The 24,746-nt window shown below is 38.2% G+C and overlaps 1 pseudogene; it reads right to left on the bottom strand.

Moving 5' to 3' along the window:
• Positions 1-1,068: 1,068 nt before the first annotated feature.
• Positions 1,069-24,746, bottom strand: part of LOC127630588 (cytosolic carboxypeptidase 6-like) — a 423,742-nt pseudogene continuing 400,064 nt past the window's right edge.

The raw sequence follows: 24,746 nt of genomic DNA, 5'->3' as shown, positions 1-24,746 counted from the left end.
TTATCTTTTGATGGAACCTGAGTGGTGGTGGTGTAGCGGGCTAAAGCACATAACTGTTAATCAGAAGGTCACTGGTTCGATCCCCACAGCCACCACCATTGTGTCCTTGAGCAAGGCACTTAACTCCAGGTTGCTCCGGGGGGATTGTCCCTGTAATAAATGCACTGTAAGTCGCTTTGGATAAAAGCGTCTGCCAAATGCATAAATGTAAATGTGGAACCTATCAGTATAACGGCAGAGAAGAACTGCAATGTTATCTGGTACTTTCATAAGAAACATTTATGCTGCCAGTCCTAATTTTCTGATTTAAAGGTGAAGCATTTAATTTTTTCAATGTTAAAATAATTGATCCCAGCTTAATATACAGAGTCAACTATAATTCCATTTGTTGACACTAGTGGTGCAAAAATACACACTTTAATATGGGAGAAAATCTGTTGGAGCCATGCTAGCGGTTAGCGCACATGTCCTAACACATTCCCACAATTCTCCTCATAAATTCCTGTCTTTTTGCAGCTATGTAATAAATGTAATAAACAGAATAAAGTGGAACCAACATATAATCACCCTTTGCACACCTGAATGTTTATATGCAGAAGTATGAAATCTGAAACTCTGCTTGCAAAGGTATCTTGGAATAATTGCTGTATTTTTTGAGACAGCAATATTTCACCCCTACATCACATCAGACATTTAAATGTTTCTGTCTCAATAAATGTCGCTGTCTCAATAAATATAGGAATTTTGATGAGCTAGAGCAGTATGTGGGAATTCTTCTCATCTTCTCTTCTTGTGACCAGTCACAGCACATAAAATACACTTTCCCTTGTGCATATAAATTTTCACCAAAAATCTAAAATTACCAAATCTAAAAAAAGTTCATAACATTGTCAAGTATCAACTACTTGTATATCAAAGTACCATGATATTACCATCCAATGTCATTCCTGTAAATTAGTATATTAAGGTATAAAAATAGAGCCATAAGTGTTACATTCATACTCTATGACAGGTTAAAATGGTGCCCTCTGAGGCCAAAGTATTTCTACAAAAGAGAATTATATTAGATTAGGATGTTTTGAGACTCTCAAGAGAGAAGGCTGGCGGGTTGTGACACGGGAGCAGAGGAAAGACGGCCTGTCTCTACACTCTCTCCTCTTCCTCCATTCATCATAGTGGAGTGAGCGTGCACATCAATGTAGAACTCTAAACTCACTTTCTGTAAATCAGTGAGAGTGATAAGACAGACAGAGAGACAGAGAGGTTGTGAGCAGAACTCAGAATGTAAAACATAAAATAAGCACACCGTCAACAAAACAGAAATATATATATACAGTATATATATATAGTATATATATACAGTATATATATATATATATATATATATATATATATATATATATATATATATATACACACACATTCACAATGTACATTGCAAAATATTCCTGATCCATGTGATCATTGCCTGTAAGGCCTAATGATTTTTAGGTATTTTTTTAATGGTTGCATATTTATGTAGCTCTTGAGAACTTCTGAAATCATCACATTTATTTGTGGACAAAATAATTGTTTGTTATTTTCAGTTTTGTTCAAGGTGATTAAATAAAATGTTTTTTTTTTTTTTTAACTATCCAAGAAGTTAAAAAAATCATATTTGGTTTAATAGACCCCCTATTGTAGGGGCTAAAGGCCCCTACAAAGTGTACATTCAAAGTGTACATTTTTATATAAATTGTATTTTATATAACGATTGAGGTTTTATGAAATGCCAAATGTGATTGAAATGAACAGAAATTGGTGCACTCTTTTCTGTATGTGTTATTTTAAATAAGCATTATTTTGTTACTCAAAAAGCATCTTGTATTCAAAGTATTTGCCTAAGATGACAATTCCCAAAACTATTGTTCCTATTTTTACACAATATCATTATAAACTTACCAAGCACTTTATTAGAAACACTATGTTCCTAATTGTCACAGTCTGTCTTCACCACATTCAAGGAATCTTATTTTGAAGTTCTCTCCTGCACTACGTTTCCCAGAAGTCACTGCCCTGATCACTCCCTCATTATCCCCACCTGTATGTCATTCCCTCATTAAGTTCCAAGTGTATATATACCCTCTAGTTTTGGCAATAGTGGTCAGTCCTTGAATTGTATTGTTATGTTGGTTCCACACCAGTGTTGGTAATTAAAGGATTTAAAGTTCCTACTCCTGCATCTCCTCTTGACCCCTAGGACACCAAGCGTTACACTAATAACGTGCAGCATGATCTTCTGCTGTTGTAGCCCACCCGCCTCAAGGTTCGATGTGTTGTGCATTCTGAGATGCTATTCTTCTCAATGCAATTGTACAGAGCGGTTATCTGAGTTACCATAACCTTTCTGGCCGCTCAAACCAGTCTGGCCATTCTTTGTTGACCTCTCTCATCAATAAGGCATTTCTGTCTGCAGAAATGCCGCTCACTGAATATTTTTTTTGGCACAATTCTGAGAAAAATCTAGAGACTGTTATGTGTGAAATTACCATATGATCAGCAGTTACAGAAATATTCAAACCAGACCGTCTGGTAACAACACTCATTCCACGGTCAAAATCACTGAGATAAATGTTTCCCCATTCTGATGGTTGATGTGATAAACGCAGGAATAAGTAGGTGTACAGGTGTTCCTAATAAAGTGCTTGGTGAGTGTAAACACCCTGGGGACCTTGAATAAAACCAACCTTCAGTTATTATTAATTTTCACACATATTACGTTGCTCTGTCGATATTAAATAAAAGGACATTTATTTATTTTTTACACTTATTGATTTAAAAAAAGCAAATTTTCATTAATGTGAGTCTTAAGCACAGTTGTACACTAAACTTTTCCTTTAAATCAGATAAACAAACAGGCAGCCTATCCACGAAGAACCAAAGAAAGCAAACACCTTAAATAAAACTATGCTGTAGTTTCACATCAGCGACGATCAGTGTGCACAAAAAAAGCACAGCATTATTCATCACATTCCTGAAAAAGAGTAACAACACTCCTGGGTGTTTTATAGAACAGCTGTCACAACTGCCATAGTTTAGAGGGATTAATTCATGTCCCTGAGTCAGCAAGCCAAGTTTGCATGCCTCACTACCTCAACCGGAGGCCCGATTGCAGGCATTTAATGCAAAACAAATGATTAATATGGACCAGGAAGCATATACTATAATATTTGTCAGCAAAAAAAATCCTTTATGGAGCAGAAAATCAATTTAGCAACAATAACAGTCCAACTAGTGAAGTGACAACAAAAAGAAACATTGCAACAAAGGAAAAGAGAGCCTGACTGGATAGTGTATATATTTCCAAATAAGGAAAAAAGGAGTAGGACTATAAGTGTGAAAAAAATGATTTTATTCTCAAAAAAGCCCACATTCCTTTAAATGGTGCTCTGAGAACATAAGAAACGATGACAATCCTTCAGATACGCCCCCTGGAGCCACCCACACACCATTTAGGCTCTTTATTCTCTCAGTTACAATCTTATACATTTCAGTGCATGAAACTGCATCTCTGTGTACAGCTCTAGCTCCATCATGGCTGCCACATCATTAAGCTTGTGCTTGGCAAGATGATGAGAGTGACACTTGTGTGCGGTTTTCTGTTAAGAGAAGATCCTACTGTCGCGTGGAATGAGGTGTCGCCGCATGGAAGGCTGCTGTTTGATGCACCTCTTCTGTGTGTGGAAACGTGTGTGTTATTGTGTGTGGGTGTGAGAGAGAGAGAGAGTGAGTCAAAGCACTTCAGTGACAAGGCATCAAAAGGAGCATCCTGCTATGCAAATCTACAGAGCGACAAAGTAATGGCTATTTTTTTGTGGCTGCCTATCTCTCTCTCTATCCGTTGTGTACAGTGTGAGCATCTGATGCAGGCATAATAGGCCCCACTCTTCTACCCCTTGACCCCCACTCCCCCCCCCCCCACTCTTTTTCGCTCTCTATATCTACCTTTCTCTTTTCATTACACATTCTGAAGCGCACATCTTATCTAGCAGGTCAACTAGAGGAGGTAGGTAAAGCAAAGGAAGAGAGCGAGAGAAAGAAAGAAAAAGAAACATCAGGAGAAAGAGCAGGAGTTAAAGTCTTAGAGAAAGAGAAAGAGATATGGGGATAGGTTGGGGGAGGGGGTTCGGGTAGCACCCGGTGCTTGAAATTCCGCTCACATCCAAAGCAATTTCCTAGTGAGCGCAGGGCTGTCAGGCCTCTGATGGCAGGCGGTGAAATATGGTGGCTGAGAGTGGGGCGGCTGCACGCATGCCAGTCTGATGGATGGAGCCCGCAAGGAAGAGGGAGAAACAACACATAGACAAGAAAGAGGAGAAGGGAGGGCCAAGAGACAGACAGAGAGCATCTAAAACATAAGAATTTTACATATTAACAACTTTAGAGATGTTCAAATGTTTACGTATCCTTACTGAATCTGTGAATATTTAATTCATGGAATTATTCCATTCATTTTTTTTTTTCCATTTGCATTTATAATCAATGAGATGAATTAAATGTTCAATGCCATCACATTTATTTAAAACATGAACCTAATTTGACATTATTATGGTTTAATTCTGTTCTGTTCTGTGTTGCCATATATATATATATATTTTGTCTTCAAATTATTATTTCAAATGTTAATATTTTTTTAAAATGTTGCAATCGTTTAATCATTCATTAAGCATTTGATCTTGATTTTGATTGCCATAAGATACAAAATAACTTTTCAGAATTGTCATGAAATGAATCCACTTTGTGAGCTATAATCCAAGACTTCAGAAAGCTTTGTGTGAGGAATAGAAACAAATTCAAGCCTATTGTTCAGTGTTCTTCATCTCCATCCGCCGTAGTGGCCGTTACAGTGGAGTGGTGGTGGCGTAGTGGCTAAAGCACAGGGCTGTTAATCAGAAGGTTGCAGGTTCTAACCCCACAGGCAACACCATTGTGCCCTTGAGCAAGGCACTTAACTCCAGGTTGTTCCGGGGGGATTGTCCCTGTAATAATTGCACTGTAAGTCTCTTTGGATAAAAGCGTCTGCCAAATGCATAAAAAAAAATATAAATAAAAAAAAAATAAAATACATCCGTAACTGTGAACTCCTGATTTCATTTAAAAATTAAAAAAGTGAAGCGATACGAAACAGGTTTAAAGGCAGTGATGTTGAATGCTCATGAATGGTCACGTGTCTAGTGATGATTGTATTTGTTGAATCAGATATGACAGCACCTTCATGAAGTGGATCAGGAGAAAAATTTTCAACGATAAATAAACGTCTCTGTTACTGTTGTAACCTCCATTCCCTGATGGAGGGAACGAGACGTTGTGTCGATGTTGTGATACTAGGGGTCTCTCTTGAGAGCCTCGGTTACCTCTTATCTTTGAGAAAAGGCCAATGAGAATTAACGAATAGAATTTGCATGCCCCTCCACCGGACATTTGTGTATAAAAGGAGGGAAGTGTGCATCTGTTCAGACAGATTTTGAGCTGAGGAGCCGAGAGTAAGGTCCCAGCCATTTCATTGCAGCTTAATGCAGTGTTGTGGCAAGAGGGACACAACATCTCGTTCCCGTCATCAGGGAATGGAGGTTACGACAGTAACAAGACATTCCCCTTCTGTCACTCACTTGACGATGTGCCGATGTAGTGACACTAGGGGTCCCTATCTAAAAACGCCACACCTCTGAACATGTTACCTGGACTGCTGCTGCAAGTGCAAGCAAGCTACAGCGTGCGAAAACAGCAGGTGTATAAGACTGCACATAACCTTCCCCAATGCCCAAGAGAGGTCATATAGATCCCCACATCCCTGAGGGAGGGAAGCGACATACTAGCCTGGGAGCAGGCTGCACCAGCTGCAGCCTGTTCTCTCTCTATGCTTTCTCTCCATAGAGTGTTAGATCCCTTTGGGGGTGCGGCAAGCAAAATAAAGGAAAAAAAAAAGATTCTCTACCCGGCCCTCCACTGGGGAATGGACTGGTCTGGATACCAGCTGGATACCAGACATCTCTCTCTCTCCCTGGGTTGCCCGTCTCTGGAGCACTTGGGAGCCTTCTGGGTCCATGAGGTGGTCCGTGAGACAGGGGGTGTGGAGCGGAGCTGCCTGGGGTTTCACTCCTGCAGGGGGATGCCCTTGGCGAGTGCGGGATCTGCGGGATCTTGAGCCGCGGTGGGGCAAGATGTGTTGAATGGCCTCCGTCTCTTTCTTCCCTGTCGAGAACTGCTGGGTAAAGCCCTCTACAGTTTTGCCGAATAGGCCGATGTGGGAGATGGGGGTGTTGAGAAAGTGAGCCTTGTCGGGATCCTGCATCTCGATGTTCCTGGAGCACAAGGGTGACCATCGCCTGTCCGAGTGCATGCGCTGTGACCTTCGTGGCCCGGAGGATGAGGTGATTCGCCTAATAAGTACCTGCAGCACATCAGGACCAGGACTACCCAAGTGCAGATCTCTTAGCGCCTTGGCCTGGTGGACTTGCAGGAGGGCCATGGCGTGCAGGGCGGAGACGGCCTGTCCAGTGATGCTGTAGGCCTTGGTCGCCAGAGACAACGTCAACGTACAGGCCATGGAGGGGAGTGACGGTCGATCCCGCCAGGTGGTGATGTTTTGCGGGCACAGGTTGGGTAAGCATAGCGGACAGCTCGGCGTCGGCCTCAGATTGGGCCTGCACGCTGGAGGCGCTGGCTCCATCTAGTCTTCAGAGTTGGAGTCTGCCAAGATGCTCTCCGATGCAATGGAGAAACTCTCATCCAGCTTGGGGCTCTGACATCAGACTGGTCTGAGGGGAGGGAATCTTGAAAAAGACACATCTTTAAAAAGATATTCAACGTCAATGTGTTTACACTTTTAGCTAAATATATAGTCTTTTAGAGGGCTGTCGAAGCGCTCAGGGGTGTAGTCTGCACTGGCGTGCAGAAGAAGAGAAAAGCAGCTGAAATATGCCGTATTTCCAACAGCGTATACTCTTTAGATATGGGTGGAACAGCAGTGGGTTTTACTAAGCTCGCTGAAACACAACCGCTCAGCTCTGAAGAAAAAAATCTGTCTGAACAGCTTCACTCATTTTTTACCCGTATGTCCAGGGGAGGGGCATGCAAATTCTGTTCGCCAATTCTCATTGGCCTTTTCTCAAAGATAAGAGGTAACCGAGGCTATCAAGAGAGTTCCCTAGTGTCACTACATCGACACAACGTCGAGTGAGTGACAGAAGGGGAACTTATATTACACTCTCTACCTCATACCAAAATATTGTTTGCCATCAGGGAGCACATTCAATGCAGCACATTGTTATTTGGACAACTTTTGTTCTGCCTTTAGCCATTTTTCTAAATACATTACTGTGAATTAATTTATCTGACTTATAAATTTTATACAGTCAAGAAAGGGTTAGGTTTAAGGGTTAATTAGTGGCTCTAAAATACATTAGTATAATTTAACAACAAATATTTCACTGTACAAGAATCTGCCTGTTAAGTTTAGCATATTGTTGAATCTTGTATTTGGTCAAAATGCAATTTGATTCTCATCAAGTTTTGCATATCTTAATCTTAATCTTGTATTTGGTCAAAATGCAATTTGATTCTCAACAACAATGAATAAATGAGTAAATAAAACAAATGTACTACAATATTGTATTATTATATATCAGAGTCAGAAATGAATTGGGGCATGGTGCAATAATGCCAAATGAAAGTGACAAAAAATGAGTTTTAATGAGTTCTTCTGTGCTTTATTTGTAACATCTGAAATATTTATATTTCTAAAATATTCTACTCAAGTCTTAAGTTTACATGTTATTGCATGAAGCATAAAAAAGAATTACTCACAGAATTTATGTTAATAATTAGATACAATTTATATATTTTTTTATTTATTATTATTTTATATTATTTATGTAAATTCTTATAATATTTTTATCTAATTTGAACATATATTGCCTCATAAAGTTAAAAATGCTTCTAAATCAAATACAGGTAGCAAATCAAAACACATAAAAAAGCAACAGAATTGCACCAAAGTAATATATAATATAATATAATTTAATATAATAATAATATAAAACATATAAAAGAAAGAAAATCCAGGTCCAAATACGCAAGTGACAACATTAATAAACAACATGCAGTATACATAATATACAGTCTGTTTAACTAAACCATAATATACTTAAGCTAAGAATGATAGAAGATAGAGAATACAGATAAGATTTAAGAACAGATAAATAAAAAAAAGTTTGGGAGCTGCAGTCGAGAAGGTCTGACAATCCTTAAATTTACTGTGACAACAAGGGACAGATAAGAAAAGTTGATTACATGATCTAAGTGCTCTATGGGGAGAGTAAGTATTCAAAATGTCACTGATGTACTTTGGTATGACATCAGATTAAGCCTTATACACATAGACACAATTTTAAAATCAATTCTATAATTAACGGGAAGCCAGTGTTGGTTCGGCTATCCTTATGCGGACTCTCCATAGACATAATTATTTTTTTACTGTACGAACTATAGATTCTATCCCCTAACCCTAAACCTAACCTTCACAACAAACTGCATTTTAACATTTTCAAATGAAAATACTTTTTTTTTTAAGCGATTTGAATTATGGGGACACTACAAATGTCCTCATAAACCACATTTATCATTATTACCCTTGTAATTACCAGTTTGTAACCTAAAACCAAACCCGCCCACACGCACACACATACACACACATCTTTGACCTTTTCTTTTTTTCAAAGAGACGCTTCAGACTACATGTTGTGGCACTGTACGCATGAAGTGTCGTGTTCCTTGAGCAAGATTCTTTTGCTCGTTTTGCTCTGTTAGCAACATAATTAAGAGTGGAAATGAAATATTCGGCCAGCAATTCATCCTGAAAAATATGTTTTCTACCTCTGGGAAGAAGTAAACTTGCAATACTGATCTGGGACCAAATTACTTTTATCAGTTCTGAGCTTATGAAGGAGGAAGAACTTTCATAATAAGAACAACAAAATAATAATAATATTTTTTACATTTTCTGAAGAAAATCTAAGAAGTACTTGCAAGTAGAAGTCGCTTCCACTACGCTAGCATGTTGTGGGTGATTGCCAGAGCATTGTCATGTGGTTGCTAAGATGTTTTAGTGGTTGTTAGTGCATTTCTAGGGCAGATTGAGTGGTTGTTAACTGGACTAAGTCAAACAAGCCCACCTCAAATTCTCAATGATATTCTGGTGATATATACTGTATATTCTAAGAATGACTTTCTTCGATGTAAGTTTATAGGATTTTCAGGCCAATTAATTTGCAGCAAAATGAAAATAATTAATCATAATTCTGTTTAGAAATGAAACAGTGTCTGCAGCACAAATGGTGCGGGACAAGTTTTGTGCCAAAATGTAATACTTGGGGGTTTGTGAAAACCCCAAACACAAACTAAGAGCTACAGTACTAGATTTTTTCTACATCTGTTCCTGTGAAATTAAAATCTGATCTTTCAATCTTTCAAATCTTTTTGTACATACAAAATCTTGTCTTACAATTCCAACTCAATTTTCCTTGCAATATCGAGGACGTACATGACAGTGAAGTAGAGTCATCATCTACAGCCGTCAATGTCATCAAACAGACAGCCAATCACAGTCTTAATGTACTATCAATCAAAGGTGGACAATACTCTGCTATCTTAACACTGACTGATTGTTCAATTAGCACGCATCCTTGACTTCCAGTTCATTTGTATTTGTAATTAAGCAATTAAGAGTCATTAAGTAATTAAGACAATTAAGACACAACAGATTCCGCTTGCTCTGAAGTTTGTCCATCATCCACAGATGGGGTGGGGTTGGGGGGGCGTGGTGTTGGTAATGAAAGACTTGAAACACAGTTGAGGTATAAACACACAATTACATGCAAAGTGAAAGAAGAAAAAGAAAGATAAATTGTGTCTCTGTGTGTGATGTTTGTGATGTTCAGATTGTCTTCCTTTTCAGATGTTTGCCAGGGTGGAAAATGGCAGCATTGTATAGTGCAACTATAATCTAGTGATGGTGCACAGCTCTTCAGCCCCTTTAGTACAGATGTGACTTGAAATTAGAGCTGGGCAATATAGCTAAAAATATATGACATATTATCTTAATATTTGTAACCTTTTAATAATTCAGCAGTCTGATTTGCTCTGAAAACGCTTCAAAGGGTTATGTTCAAATCAGCGAAGCCATCATTACAGACATTGTTGTGAAGTAGATAAAAGACTGAGCAAAAGTTGTAAAATACAGTTATATATTAGTAAAGTAGTAATAGTAGTAAAATACAGTTAAGTAAAAATATAGTTAATATATCATCAATATAAATCATTTGATTTAGCACCGAACATATTTCACTTATAATTGCACAGTTGCAATTTTCTCACAGTAAAATTGGTCTTTTAATACACTTTTCTAGCTGCCTTTATATTTCAAAAATGGGTCCCAACAAGGGGATAATCAGTAATCATATTTCAGAGTCCTTGGGATCAAAAGGTTTGAAAACCTGATTTAGAGCATATCATAAATATACAATATATTGCCTAGTCCTATCTCATTTCAGTCCAACTGTACTAGTCCACCTGAGCTAACAAAAATACAGCAACCAGTTGTCAAATTCAACATCAGAGACATTCTTAAAAACAAGACAGAGACAGAGCATGAAAGACAAAGAGACACAAGTCCAGATATTGCAGAGATTTACTAAATGTGATATGATGGAGGGATGGAGGACAGGAAGTGATGATGGACGTAAATTGCCTGTAAATCTCAGTGATGGATAAGAATGGTGCGTCTGACACCAGAGGACATCTCAACTCTCTCTTTCTCTCACTTGTTCTTTTGCAAGACTGCTTTATGCCACTATCAAAACTACACACAAAGACTTGAGAGGGAGATAGATATATATATATATATAGAGAAAGAGAGAGAGAGAGAGAGAGAGAGAAAACACAACTACACAGGGAGGAGGGGGTGGTTTCAAGGTGCAATATTCATTTGGCCAGCCTGACAGGATGTAATACATTTGTTTCAGATGGAAAATTAATTTTCGAATATTAAAAAAGTCAGAAATGTACCGTGGCAAAAGAGGCCCTTTTGTCATCTTTAACAAATTGTCCAAAATGCTGTTGTCAGATTGGTGGGGATATCTGGGCCATGATGAATGATCGAAGTAATCAGCCAATCAAAAAGAATCCCTCTCTCTCCGTGATAAATGGGCTGGAAAAGCAGTGTTTTACAAGGGAGATAGGTCCATTTGTTTCCTTATTCTTTCCCCCCAATCTCTTTTCTTTTCCCTAAACAAACACTCTGTGCTCATGGACAGATTATATATACTTGCATCACTAACTTCAAGTCATTTTCTCACCTGACCAGTGCTCACTCGAGAGTGTAATATGGCAAATTGTTTTGGTTTAAAAACCGTTCGGGTGACTTTAGTGCTCAAAGAGATGGATTGAACGCAAAGTGTGCATCAATGAGGTGAAAACAATGCACCAAAATATATCTTGTTTCTGAAAAAAACAAAAAAAAACAAAACAAAAGAAACTAAGAAATAACTGATTATTATCTTGTGTTCTTCTTTTTAAATCTGCTGGAACAACAACAGCTTAAACTAGCCTAAGTTGGTTAGCTGGTCTCCCAACCTGAACAAACTGGTCTGTTTTGCTGGTTTTAGAGGGATTTAGAATGTTTTTGGGCACTTGTCATCTGGCCAAAACAAGCTGAAAACCAGATTGCCCAAGGCAGGGAGACTAGCTTAATGGGATAGATCACCCCAAAATGAAAAATCTCTTATCATTTACTCACCCTCATGACATGTGTATGACTTTCTTTCTTCAGCAGAACACAAATGAAGATTTCAAGAAGAATATCTCAGCTCTGTAGGTCCATCCAATGCAAGTAAATGGTGATCAAAACTTTGTAGCTCCAAAAATCACATAACGAAACATAAAAGTAATCCACATGACTTCAGTGTTTAAATCCATATCTTCGGTAGCAATATAATAGGTGTGGGTGATAAACAGATCAATATTTTTTCAAAGTTAATTTTTTTTTAGACTAAACCTCCACTTTCACATTCATATTAAGATGTGAAAGTGAACCCAACCAAGCTCCATATGTGCCTTTCAGATGTAAAAGTGAAAGTGGAGATCTAGAGTAAAAAAAGGACTTACTTTTGTATCTGTCTCTCACCCACACCTATTATATCACTTCTAAAGTTCTTTAGAACTTATGGATTACTCTTTTGTTTCCTTTATGTGATTTTTGGAGCTAAAAAGTTCTGATCACCACTCACTTGCATTGTATGGACCTTCAGAGCTGAAATGTTCTTCTGAAAAACTTTGTTTGTGTTCTGCTGAAGAAAGTATGGTATACACATCTGGGATGGCATGAGGGTAAGTAAATGATGAGAGATTTTTCTTTTTTGGGCAAACTATCCCTTTAAACTGGCTATTACTAGCAACCCCCTTTATAGACTGGTTTAAGTAGTTAATTTACAGCAGGGAAAACTCAGTGACACCACCGAAATAACCTTATGAAAACAGCCCAAAACACTGATCATTAATAAACAAACTAATTAGTACAAAAATAGTTGTACCCTGAGTGCAAATACAAAGTCATTGCCAATATCCTGTAGAAATGCCATACATTTTATATTAGTAAGTAGTGTAATATTAGCTGAGCTCCCTATTGTTAGGCTACATTAATTCAGATTAATAATTCAACTGGCCTTAAGTGTTCTCTCTGTTAGCACATGTTAAAATATATTTGGCTCAGTATGTGTAAGCCTAATGCAAGCTAGTATGTTAACTAAGAGAGGTTTGTGCTATTAAACAGTGAGTGTTGAAGATTAGCATGCATTAGCTTAGCATTGTTTATGTTAGCATATTGGATTCATAACAGGTGTAATGGCTTGTGCTCTGATCTGTGACCACTGTCTGTCACAGCCTTGTACACTAATTAGCATCTGTGCAATAGTGTGTGTTAAGATTAAGATTCAACTTTATTGTCATTGTGCAGAGTACAGGTACAGAGCCAATGAAATGCAGTTGTTTTCACATATCCCAACTAAGCTGGGGTCAGAGCACATGGTCAGCCATGAAACAGATGCCTGTAGCAGATAGGGTCAAGGGCCATGCTCAAGGGCCCAACAGTGGTATCTTGGCAGTGCTGGGGCTTGAACCCCCAACATTTTGGTCAGTAACCTAGAGCCTAAACCGCTGAGCCACCACTGGCCCAATGTGTGTATAATTAGCTATAGTTTGGGGACACAATTGTCCATAGATGTTAGCTAAATCTTGTATAATCTCAGAGGATGTACTCAATTGGAAAATAAATTAATAAAGCATGTTTTTTTTTTTTATCCCCTTTTCTCCCAATTTGGAAAGCCCAATTCCCACTACTTATTAGGTCCTCGTGGTGGTGTGATTACTCACCTCAATCAGGGTTGTGGACGATAAGTCTCAGTTGCCTCCACTTCTGAGACAGTCAATCCGTGAATCTTTTCATGTGGAGGCTCATGCTACTCTCTGATCCACTCACAACTTACCATGCACTCCATTGAGAGCAAGAACCCCTAATCGCGACCACATGGAGGTTACCCCATATGACTCTAACCTGCTTAGCAACCGGGCCAATTAGGTTGATGAGGAGACCTAGCTGGTGTCACTTAGCATGCCTTGGATTCTAACTCACGACTCCAGGGGTGGTAGTCAGCTTCAATACTCGCTGAACAACCAGGCCCTGGGTAAGCAGTAGTCTTTATTAATAATTAGCTTTACAGTATATAAATACATTTGAAGTTCATGGTACATCCTCATTTAGAAGCATTTGTGTGTGGAAGGTTTTGATTATATTGTGGGGGACTAGCAAACGTCCCCACAAGGAAAATAGACTAATTAACATAGTAAATGTCTGCACTTATATAGTGCTTTTTTTAACCAAAGCGCTTTACACTGTGTCCCAATCACCCATTCACACACACGCTCATACACCAATGGCGGCAGAGCTGCCATGCAAAGTGCTAGCCTGCCATTGGGAGCAACTTGGGGTTCAGCGTCTTGCCCAAGGACACTTCGGCATCCTGCGATTAGCAGCCGACCTGCTCTACAACCTGAGCCACAGCCGCTCCTACTTCATATATCAGCATAAATGATGTTTTAATGTCTAAAAATCTAAATATGCAAAAAGGTTTATGTGAGGTCTAGGGATTTTAGAAAAAATATCATTAGCTCATTATAGAAAAGAAATAGAAGTCCATGGAAACTCTCCACCATAATATAAAAACAAAAATGTGTGTGTGTGTGTGTGTGTGCATTCATGCACAGACAGTATGCAATTGTTTCATTTGTTTCCACAGAGTTGAGCAGCAGGGAAGATGTGGGCAGTGGGCTTTGCCCCCCAGTTATTGGGTTGGCACATAAATGGGCATCCCATCTCTGAATCGAATGTGATTAACCATAGAGAACACAGTCATAGCCAGTCTGGCTCCAGATGTTCTCGGCATGTTATGCATATGTATGTGTCTGTTTCCGTTTGTGTATGTGTGAGAGTGTTTGTTTGGATTTGTAAAGACTTGTGAGTATAGCTGTCTCATGCTGGGATGCATTTTTCAGTCATAGAACCAAATGAGTCTTTCACACCATATTGTGAACAACAACAACAACCGCATAAGTAATACAAAACTACAACCAAATTCAAAGTGAATTGCAATATTAGCAGCACATCTCATTGTGCAGATCGTCGCCATCAGAATGGTTTCAAAAGCCATAAGAAGCAGTTGCTCTCATTTTGAATGAAGATCATCATGCACGCCTAGGTGTCATAATGGCTCAAAATTAAATCCCATTGCTTAGATGGTACACTGATGCTTACATTTTGGTTTAGGTCTGCTGTTCTGCCTTTGTGCTTAAAGATCTGGGATGGGAACCAAAAGTTTGAACCTCACAAGAGATGATGTGTGAGCTATCACCATTGTGCCCTTGAGCCACTGAAAGGAATAGTTTACCCTGAAAGGAAAATTGCATAATTTACTCATACCCATTATTTTCACTCTTCAGTGACACAAAAAAAAAAATAATTATATTAGTTTGTGTCATGGTTCTGCCCTTAGTTTGGGGTTTTCTTTCTCCTTTGTGGCAGAGCCCTGACATGTACGTTTTCTTTGTCTGTTTTGTGTACAGTGTCTGGATTCAGCCACTTCGGTTGGCTCAGCTTATTCACTCCGTGGCTGAGTTCGGGCACTTGTGTTTTGTCTCATGCTGTGTGAATGTACTTGGGTTTGTGTCTGTCTTCAGTGAAAACCCTGCTCTCTTATTTGCCTTGTTATCTGTCTGATTATTAGTTTATTTGTTTCACCTGCCCTCCTCGTTATCTCCTTGCTTGCTCCTCTATTTAAGATCCTCTTGTGTACTGTCCTGTGCCAGATTGTTTTGTATGTCCTTGTTACACTGTCTGTCTAGCACTGGTTATTGATTTGGTAGGTCATCATTGTTTGCTGTCAGTTTCTCTGTTTTTATTTATTTATCTCTATTGTCAGAGTTTTGCTTTGTACTTTATATAATAAAACCCTTTGTGTTGGGGTCCTACCTTAGAACTCGTGACAAGTAAGAATGTGTTTTACATGCAACAAATGCAGATATTTTTGATGGAAGTGTTTTTCCCAAATTAAATTGAGCTTCAAGGAAAATAATAGAAGGAAAAGAGAAAATGATATAGGGTTAAAACTACTGTGAACTATTGGGTGATCTATTACTTTAATTCCAATTTAGAGTACAGAGATTTAATTCTCTGTACTCTAAATTGGTTTTGATTAAAGCATCTACAAAATTTACATTACATTTATGCATTTGGCAGACGCTTTTATCCAAAGCGACTTACAGTGCAATTATTACAGGGACAATCCCCCCCGGAACAACCTGGAGATAAGTGTCTTGCTCAAGGACACAATGGTGGTGGCCGTGGGGTTAGAACCAGTGACCATCTGATTAACAGCCCTGTGCTTTAGCCACTACGCCGCCACCACCACTCTAAATGACTAACTACTTACAAGGGACTGGCTACTCCTCAACCTTATATGAACTTGTTATTAGTAGAAACTCCAAAAAAGAAAAGGGAAAAAAAGGAAACTGTTTTCCCAAACTCCACTAAATCTCTTTTAAAAGGACAGAAAGGAGTGAAACAAGGACACAAAGTGTGGGATCCAGAGAGAGCTATAAAATGTTTACCTCTCCCTAGAGTCTACAGAGTTATCCATTTCTTTCTCATAAAACTAGCATCTTATACATCTGTATAAACTTGCAGTATGTCTTTCTTTTTTCCTTTTCACACTGAGATACTGCATGAATAAATGTGCTGTAGGAGGTAAAACATTGGATGAACAATCTATATCTTAATGTTTCTTAATTTAATTTGTGTTTTATTGACTTTCATACAATGGCTGAGTTTGACTTTATAAATGCATATTTTTCACACTATTACTCACACACTGCTATGTTATGATATCAAAACACTTTTACTATTACACATATTTTGAAAAAGGATATATATTTTAAAGGGGTCATGAATTTCTTTTTTAATAATTGTATTATCTTCCCTAAGGTACAGTTATAATGTCAGTAAAGATTCTTTGCACCAAAACAGTCATAATTAAATAAAATATTATCATTTTCCACCCTGTCTCTTGCCTTTTGTCTGAAATGCTCAGTTTTCATCTCTCTGGCCCTTTAAGACTTCAATGTAAACTTTTATTGGAATGATGTTAAAACAAAGAGAATAGAAACGATATAATACTCAGTAATTTATTCTGACTCTCTCTCACACCCACACACACATTTTCTTTTCACTCATTCTGTTAATCAGTGATTTGTTTTACATTTCATTTGGAATTGGTATAGAGTTTTGTTTGATGTTCAGTTTTCAGAGTTGCAACAAGACATTCTTTCTCATGCCAAATTAATTAAAGAGGACTTTTTGGTTAAAGTAAAACAAAAAAATAAGCATTCATAAATCTGAATTACAGGTGAAACTCGAAAAATTAGAATATCGTGCAAAAGTTCATTAATTTCAGTAATTCAACTTAAAAGGTGAAACTAATATATTATATAGACTCATTACAAGCAAAGTAAGATATTTCAAGCCTTTATTTGATATAATTTTGATGATTATGGCTTACAGCTTATGAAAACCCCAAATTCAGAATCTCAGAAAATTAGAATATTGTGAAAAGGTTCAGTATTGTAGGCTCAAAGTGTCACACTCTAATCAGCTAAACACCTGCAAAGGGTTCCTGAGCCTTTAAATGGTCTCTCAGTCTGGTTCAGTTGAATTCACAATCATGGGGAAGACTGCTGACCTGACAGTTGTGCAGAAAACCATCATTGACACCCTCCACAAGGAGGGAAAGCCTCAAAAGGTAATTGCAAAAGAAGTTGGATGTTCTCAAAGTGCTGTATCAAAGCACATTAATAGAAAGTTAAGTGGAAGGGAAAAGTGTGGAAGAAAAAGGTGCACAAGCAGTAGGGATGACCGTAGCCTGGAGAGGATTGTCAGGAAAAGGCCATTCAAATGTGTGGGGAGCTTCACAAGGAGTGGACTGAGGCTGGAGTTACTGCATCAAGAGCCACCACACACAGACGGGTCCTGGACATGGGCTTCAAATGTCAAACGTCTTACCTGGGCTAAAGAAAAAAAGAACTGGTCTGTTGCTCAGTGGTCCAAAGTCCTCTTTTCTGATGAGAGCAAATTTTGCATCTCATTTGGAAACCAAGGTCCCAGAGTCTGGAGGAAGAATGGAGAGGCACACAATCCAAGATGCTTGAAGTCCAGTGTGAAGTTTCCACAGTCTGTGTTGGTTTGGGGAGCCATGTCATCGGCTGGTGTTGGTCCACTGTGCTTTATTAAGTCCAGAGTCAACACAGCCGTCTACCGGGACATTTTAGAGCACTTCATGCTTCCTTCAGCAGACAAGCTTTATGGAGATGCTGACTTCATTTTCCAGCAGGACTTGGCACCTGCCCACACTGCCAAAAGTACCAAAACCTGGTTCAATGACCATGGTATTACTGTGCTTGATTGGCCAGCAAACTCGCCTAACCTGAACCCCATAGAGAATCTATGGGGCATTGCCAAGAGAAAGATGAGAGACATGAGACCAAACAATGCAGAAGAGCTGAAGGCCGCTATTGAAGCATCTTGGTCTTCCAGAACACCTCAGCAGTGCCACAGGCTGATAGCATCCATGCCACGCCGCATTGAGGCAGTAATTAATGCAAAAGGGGCCCAAACCAAGTACTGAGTACATATGCATGATTATACTTTTCAGAGGGCCGACATTTCTGTATTTAAAATCCTTTTTTTTTATTGATTTCATGTAATATTCTAATTTTCTGAGATTCTGAATTTGGGGTTTTCATAAGCTGTAAGCCACAATCATCAAAATTATATCAAATAAAGGCTTGAAATATCTTACTTTGCTTGTAATGAGTCTATATTATATATTAGTTTCACCTTTTAAGTTGAATTACTGAAATTAATGAACTTTTGCACGATATTCAAATTTTTCGAGTTTCACCTGTATGTGTTTGCTTCCACTGAAATATCAGTAATGAAATTCAGTTGGTATTATTAAAATGAAATTAATTATTTTTTATATTATAAGTATTATCTACAAACTATACATTTTGGTGTCCAGCTATACGTACGACCAACATTGCACAAATGTGTGTTTTACCCATTCAATATGTATCACTTGGTATAAAAACTAAATGTAAAACTAAAAATAACTATAAAATATTTAAATCTAAATCTAAATAGAAATAAAAACATCGGTGGGGCCAAAGGTGCAATGACGATAAATAGGAGTTGATGTCTTGCTGAAGAGACAGTCGTATGCAGATATATTTGGTCCTTGTGACATCACAAGTTCCAAAAATTCCAAACAGGCCAATTCAACAGCCTGGTTTAAATAAATGCTATTTTTCTAATAAGGAGGACATTTTCAGTTCTAAAACTGACAGTGTGTTTATATAGTAAAATGACCTCTTCTATTTCAAAAGATCAAATAAAATTTGATTCCTCATGCCATGACCTCTTTAATGCTTGTACTACAGACTCACCTACATATACATACTAATTTCAATGTGATTAGCTTCTTTTTTGGTTAAGGGTAAAGATGTCCTTTTTTTGTCTACCTCGGTTTTTTAAATCACTATTGGTTACGTTTAGGTTCAATTTTAAGGTTAGGGAGGCATGCTTTACTCATTAAAACCTCAATCTAATATTCCCCTTAAAAACCATGTCTGATTATGACACCATTTCACTCGCTATTGGTGCCCCCTACTGGACATTTCACTGGGAAATTGCAGCCAAACTTGCAATAAGGTACAACACTTGCAATAAGGTACAACACTTTGTTTTGCAAAAATGTTGCCAAGGTCACATAATGTTCATAAGAGAAGGCTGGCAATGTTGATCTCTGATAACCAGTCGGTAAGTATGTGGGGGATTATTTACCTATTTAAATATGTAATATATACATATTTTGTGCTCTATCATTACATCCACTGTACATTTACAGTATGCTTTACAGACACATTTAATCCAAACTAATTTACAATGTATTCAAGGAATACATTTGTGTTCCCTGGGAATTAAACAACTGACTCTAGCAATGACAGCAACAAACTATACCAGAGCTGATCATCATTATATTATAATAGACAGAGGCCACATTTAAACACAGGCTGTTTCAGGGCACTGTCCTTACAATCCAGTACGTCAAAGTGTGTATAAGTTTTGTTGGCATAATGGTTAAAGCACCTACTCAACCTTCAATTTCAGGTATGGAACTAGGTGCTTTACTTTATCACAGTTGTGTTTAAAGGTCTAATTTAACCAGTGGTTGCGCCAGTGTAAATACCACATTGGACCTGTATAATGACATCATGATTCAGGAACAAAGATGACCAAGAAACTACAGTATATATCTATCACTGAATTCATATTTAGTATTTTAATAGTTAACTATGCACCAGAGGCCTCAGTAGTACTGTAAGGCCCCATTCATATATTTAGTGATTTTATCGGTGAAGGTCTCCGAGTGTGGATGGTAGCTAGTAGGAGTTCTTACTAATGTTATTGGCTTTTGAAAATCTTATAAAAAAAGTGAAGTGACATGAAAAATATGTCATTCTAATTGGACAAGAAATTAGTTTTCTTTCTGCAAAAGAAAAAAAACAAAAACAAATGAACATTCTGGAGGGGAAAGTGATTGAATGTGAATTTCAGCTGTACATAATGCATCATATCATGAACAAGATGAACAATTACATATGCATTGTCAGAGCAAGAGCAAGACAAAGGGACCCAAAAGCAGAGGAACAGTTCAAAGGATTTATTTACAATAAATTACAATGTTAACTGTGCTGGCGAAGACTGGAGATCCCAGCACCTGCTGCAGTTGAAGGAAGGAGTCTTTTGAATGAACGGGCACTTCAGGAGCGCAGAGAACATGTGTACAGCATGCTGGCAGGTAGCCACACTCCCAACATGTGGGAAGAGACGGTAACCAGGCAGAGACGGTAACCAGGCAGAGACGGTAACCAGGCAGAGACGGTAACCAGGCAGAGACGGTAACCAGGCAGAGACGGTAACCAGGCAGAGACGGTAACCAGGCAGAGACGGTAACCAGGCAGAGACGGTAACCAGGCAGCAAGAGAGTGATGTAAGTTACTTCACATCAAACAATAATCTAGCAAAGATACTGAGAATTCGAAGGGTTTAAGTAGGGAGTGAATTAGAGGAGAACCAGGTGTTGCTAGCATGCTAATTAGTGGCATGATCAGCATTCCCCTGGGAACAATCAATGTTCCCATGGAAACACTGATCATGCATGAAACATGAGGGAGAGAAAATAGCAAAACACACATAATAAACCAACAAATTCACTGGAGCCATGACATGCATGACTTCAACTTATTCAGATTGCTCACAATTTCTGACATGGTTTTCCAAGCATAATTTTTTAGTCTATCCATGCACAGTATGTGGGCAGAGACAAATGAAAGAGAACAGTGACATTAACTTCTCCATCTTGCCTACACATCATTACAGGATCTCACAGGAGACATATCACATGTGCTTCAGTGTCTTCATTCCTTTTGCTAGTTGCTGCACTAGATTGCTGCTCATTTGCATAATGTTACACTTTTCCAAACATTTTAGCATTTTTGGACATGACCACATCGCATTACCAATGGTGGATGTTACCATGTTGCTGAAAATAGTCCGATTTTGAACCCCACGATGTGGGTTCATGTTTTCTCTATTTATCGTTTAATGTCATTATGAGTGTGACAATGGTTTAAGGACAGTGTACCTGTATTCTGGGTTGGAAATCTCAAGGATTAATAGTGGTGCATTCCTTATTAAATCATGTGATGTTCTGAAAGCAAAAAGAAACAAATGAAACATGGAATGTAGGCTATCATCTACGCAGCTTGACCAAAGCAATGCTGGTGAGTTTACTCACGTGATTAACCGAAAGTGAAGCACTGCCGGCTTGTGACGCACGAATGGTTTGCACACGTTCAAGCCTGTTGGGTATATTGCAGTCTCATCACATTTTAACTTTTTGTTTATCCTCCCATTCAGCTCATGAAAACACGCTGCGTGATCACAAGGAAGGAGTAAATCAAGATGTAGATTGGAATGCAGGAGCAGAATTTCATATGAATAAAATAGTCTACTCCTCTCTCGCAGTTGCTGGCGTGCCAGTGATTACCCTTCCGCATGCCATAGGTTGCCGACCCCTGGTCTAGAGTGACCCATAAAGTCTGACTATGTTTATAGTGACTATGTTATATTTGATGTTGAAAGGGATAGTTCCACCAAAAATCAATGAATTGAATGGTGACTGTGGCTATTATTCTGATAAAAGTCTCCTTCTGATTTGAATGAGTAATTCGTACAGGTTTGGAACAACATGAGAGTAAATGATGAAAGAATGTACATTTTTGGGTGAACCAACCCTTCACTGCTTGCTTCCTTGTCTGATTTTAGGACATGATCCATTTAGGACTTGTGTAAAGTGTGCGAGTATGCTACAATACAATGTTTCACACATGTAACATCACAATGTGATTGAAACTGTGTATATGTTTGTAGTGATGCGAGGGACATAAGCAGATCACTCTGCCATGAAGGAGCACATTGATCAGTGTGTCAGGCCTTGGGGAAAGGTTAAACCGCGTGGCGCTGCCCTCCGCTCCTGAGAGTGCCTGCCGGTCTTATCAGGATGTGAATGAGCAGGAAAGGGCAGACGATTCCCAGGACAGCATCTGACCTTCATTAATCCGACAACCTCACTCTTCTGCTATAATAAACATAAAGGAAGTAGAGGCTGCGCTTTCTTAAACAAGGAGAGAACAAGAGGAGAGATGGTGTGTGTGGGAGACTCACCTGAGCAGAGGATGTGCTCTGGTCGTGAACTTTAACACCAATACACATGGATACACTGATTCAGATTGTTCCTGTTGCTAAACTGGCAGAGTATGGGTGCTATCAATGCAAAGGCCAGGGGTTCGATTCTCAAGAAACACACATACTGAAATGTACACCTTCAATGCACTGGATGTTGCTTTGGATAAAGGCTTATGCCAAATAAACACATACTTGCATAAAAACATTCTGAAAAATGCTGAGTTGAAGACCCTCTTTGCTGCTTTGAACAGCACACTGACCCTTATTTGGTGAGCCAGGTAGATGATATACACACAATAGACCTTTTTCACCCTATAGTGCCATCTTTGATTTTTAATGGGAATGACAACGAGGCTGTGAGGGACTGACTTACCATCTCTTCAATAGGCTGTCCTGCAGTTTAAAGTGTTTTTGGATCATTCCGCGGACAAAACATTGATAAAATATCTGTCCAAGAACATTCAGTATACAAAGATCTCAATACAACATGAGTTATGGAAAGTCAGATGTGATCTAGGAGCTTTATACAGCTTTATACTGTTCATGTCATTGAAGAGATGACAAGTCTATACCTTTTGCCATTCCCATTAAAAATCAAAGATGGTTCTAGCATGAATAAGATACTGTACTAACCTTGTGTTTTAAAGACAGAGGGAAAGCATGTGCTGGTGTGTTTATATTTAACTGCATTTACCTTAAGGGTTGGTTTGCACTCTATTGTTGGTCAAAGCACAAATACAGTACAGATTGTCAAGTGTTGTAACATCACAAAATTCATGCCATGGATAATTAAGAATTATTATTGGAGAATATCAGTGAATATGTGCAACTAAAACCAAGGCCACATTGAAATGTTCAACCAATTGCAAGGATCCGACTCTAAACCCAATATGTATCTGACATCTGATTATCTGATTTACAACTCAACACTTGTATACGATTCTCCCCTAAATTCTGTATTTTTCATCTTTGTTACATAACAGGCTCAAGCAAAGTAGCGGAATGCATTTGCACTCCAGCATATGAATGGATGTGGATGTTGCATTTTGTCCATTGTGTCTATATACATTATAGGTAAGTACAAGGTTACTTACTGGGCCCTGGTTCATTTGGACAATGAGATGTTTGACAGCATGTAGAGTGGGGTGGGCCTAGAGGGAAAGGATCCTGCCAATGACAGATCGAATCAGATCGAAACCCATCAGAGAAAACGTACAATAAAAAAACATAAAAACTAAATAAAACAATTATAAAACACCAACACCATGTCCTAGTAATTATTCTGTTCTCACTGAAAGCAAATATTTATAAAGCTATGTTGACCAGAATTTTGGACCACAGATATTTCACATATGCGTGGCTACCTAGTGTGATGCAACGGAAATGGGAAACTACTTTCATGCTATTGACTTGAAGTGGTTAAATGTTATTGAGTTTGAACATTGCAGCAGTAGAGCTCAGAGTGAAATCAGCAATGTAGTCTAGTGCATTCGCAAACAAAAGCTATATGCCTACCTGTCTTTCTAAGGATATCTCGTATGCTCACCTCAAATGAGTAAGCAATGTATGGCTGCCAGAACAATGCTTTTGACCCATAATTTTTCAATCTAATGAGATGATGCTGTAGAACCATTGAGTGAATTTTAATTTTTACATTTAAAAAGTGTAGAGAGATTCTAAACGTACACGGGGCAACTGGACCCGGAAGTGCTGACCAGAGGGCTTTTCATAAATGCCCATTTTTTTCTGCATTTCACTTCTGTCAGGGGTTCCTCTTTTCTTGTGATATTAAATAATTTACATTTATATTCAGTAGGAAAACAATTTAACTATACACAAATAGGCACAAATAAAGTACACAAATAAAACAAATAACTACTCATTATTATGTATATAGTGACATAAGATAGTTATGGTGAACATTACTACACTTCGCTATACAATGCTAAATGGTTTATTATGTATTAGTTTATGCATGTTTTAGTTTATTAATTAGAGTAATTATGAAGTGTTACTCATTTAGCTAGTACTAAAAAAGAACATTTATTTAACCCATTCATTTAAGAAGTTTACATACACCTTAACCAAATACATTTAAATACAGTTTTTCACAATTCCTGACCTTTAATCGTAGAAAGAATTCCCTGTCTTAGGTCAGTTAGGATCACTACTTTATTTTGATTTATTAAGCTTTTATATCTTTCATCACATTCCCAGTGGTTCAGATGTTTACATACAC

Source organism: Xyrauchen texanus, chromosome 37, assembly GCF_025860055.1.
Source record: "Xyrauchen texanus isolate HMW12.3.18 chromosome 37, RBS_HiC_50CHRs, whole genome shotgun sequence".
In the NCBI taxonomy this organism is placed as follows: Eukaryota; Metazoa; Chordata; class Actinopteri; order Cypriniformes; family Catostomidae; genus Xyrauchen; species Xyrauchen texanus.
The sequence above is the reverse complement of the archived record's forward strand: the minus strand, read 5'-3'. Positions and strand labels throughout refer to the sequence as shown.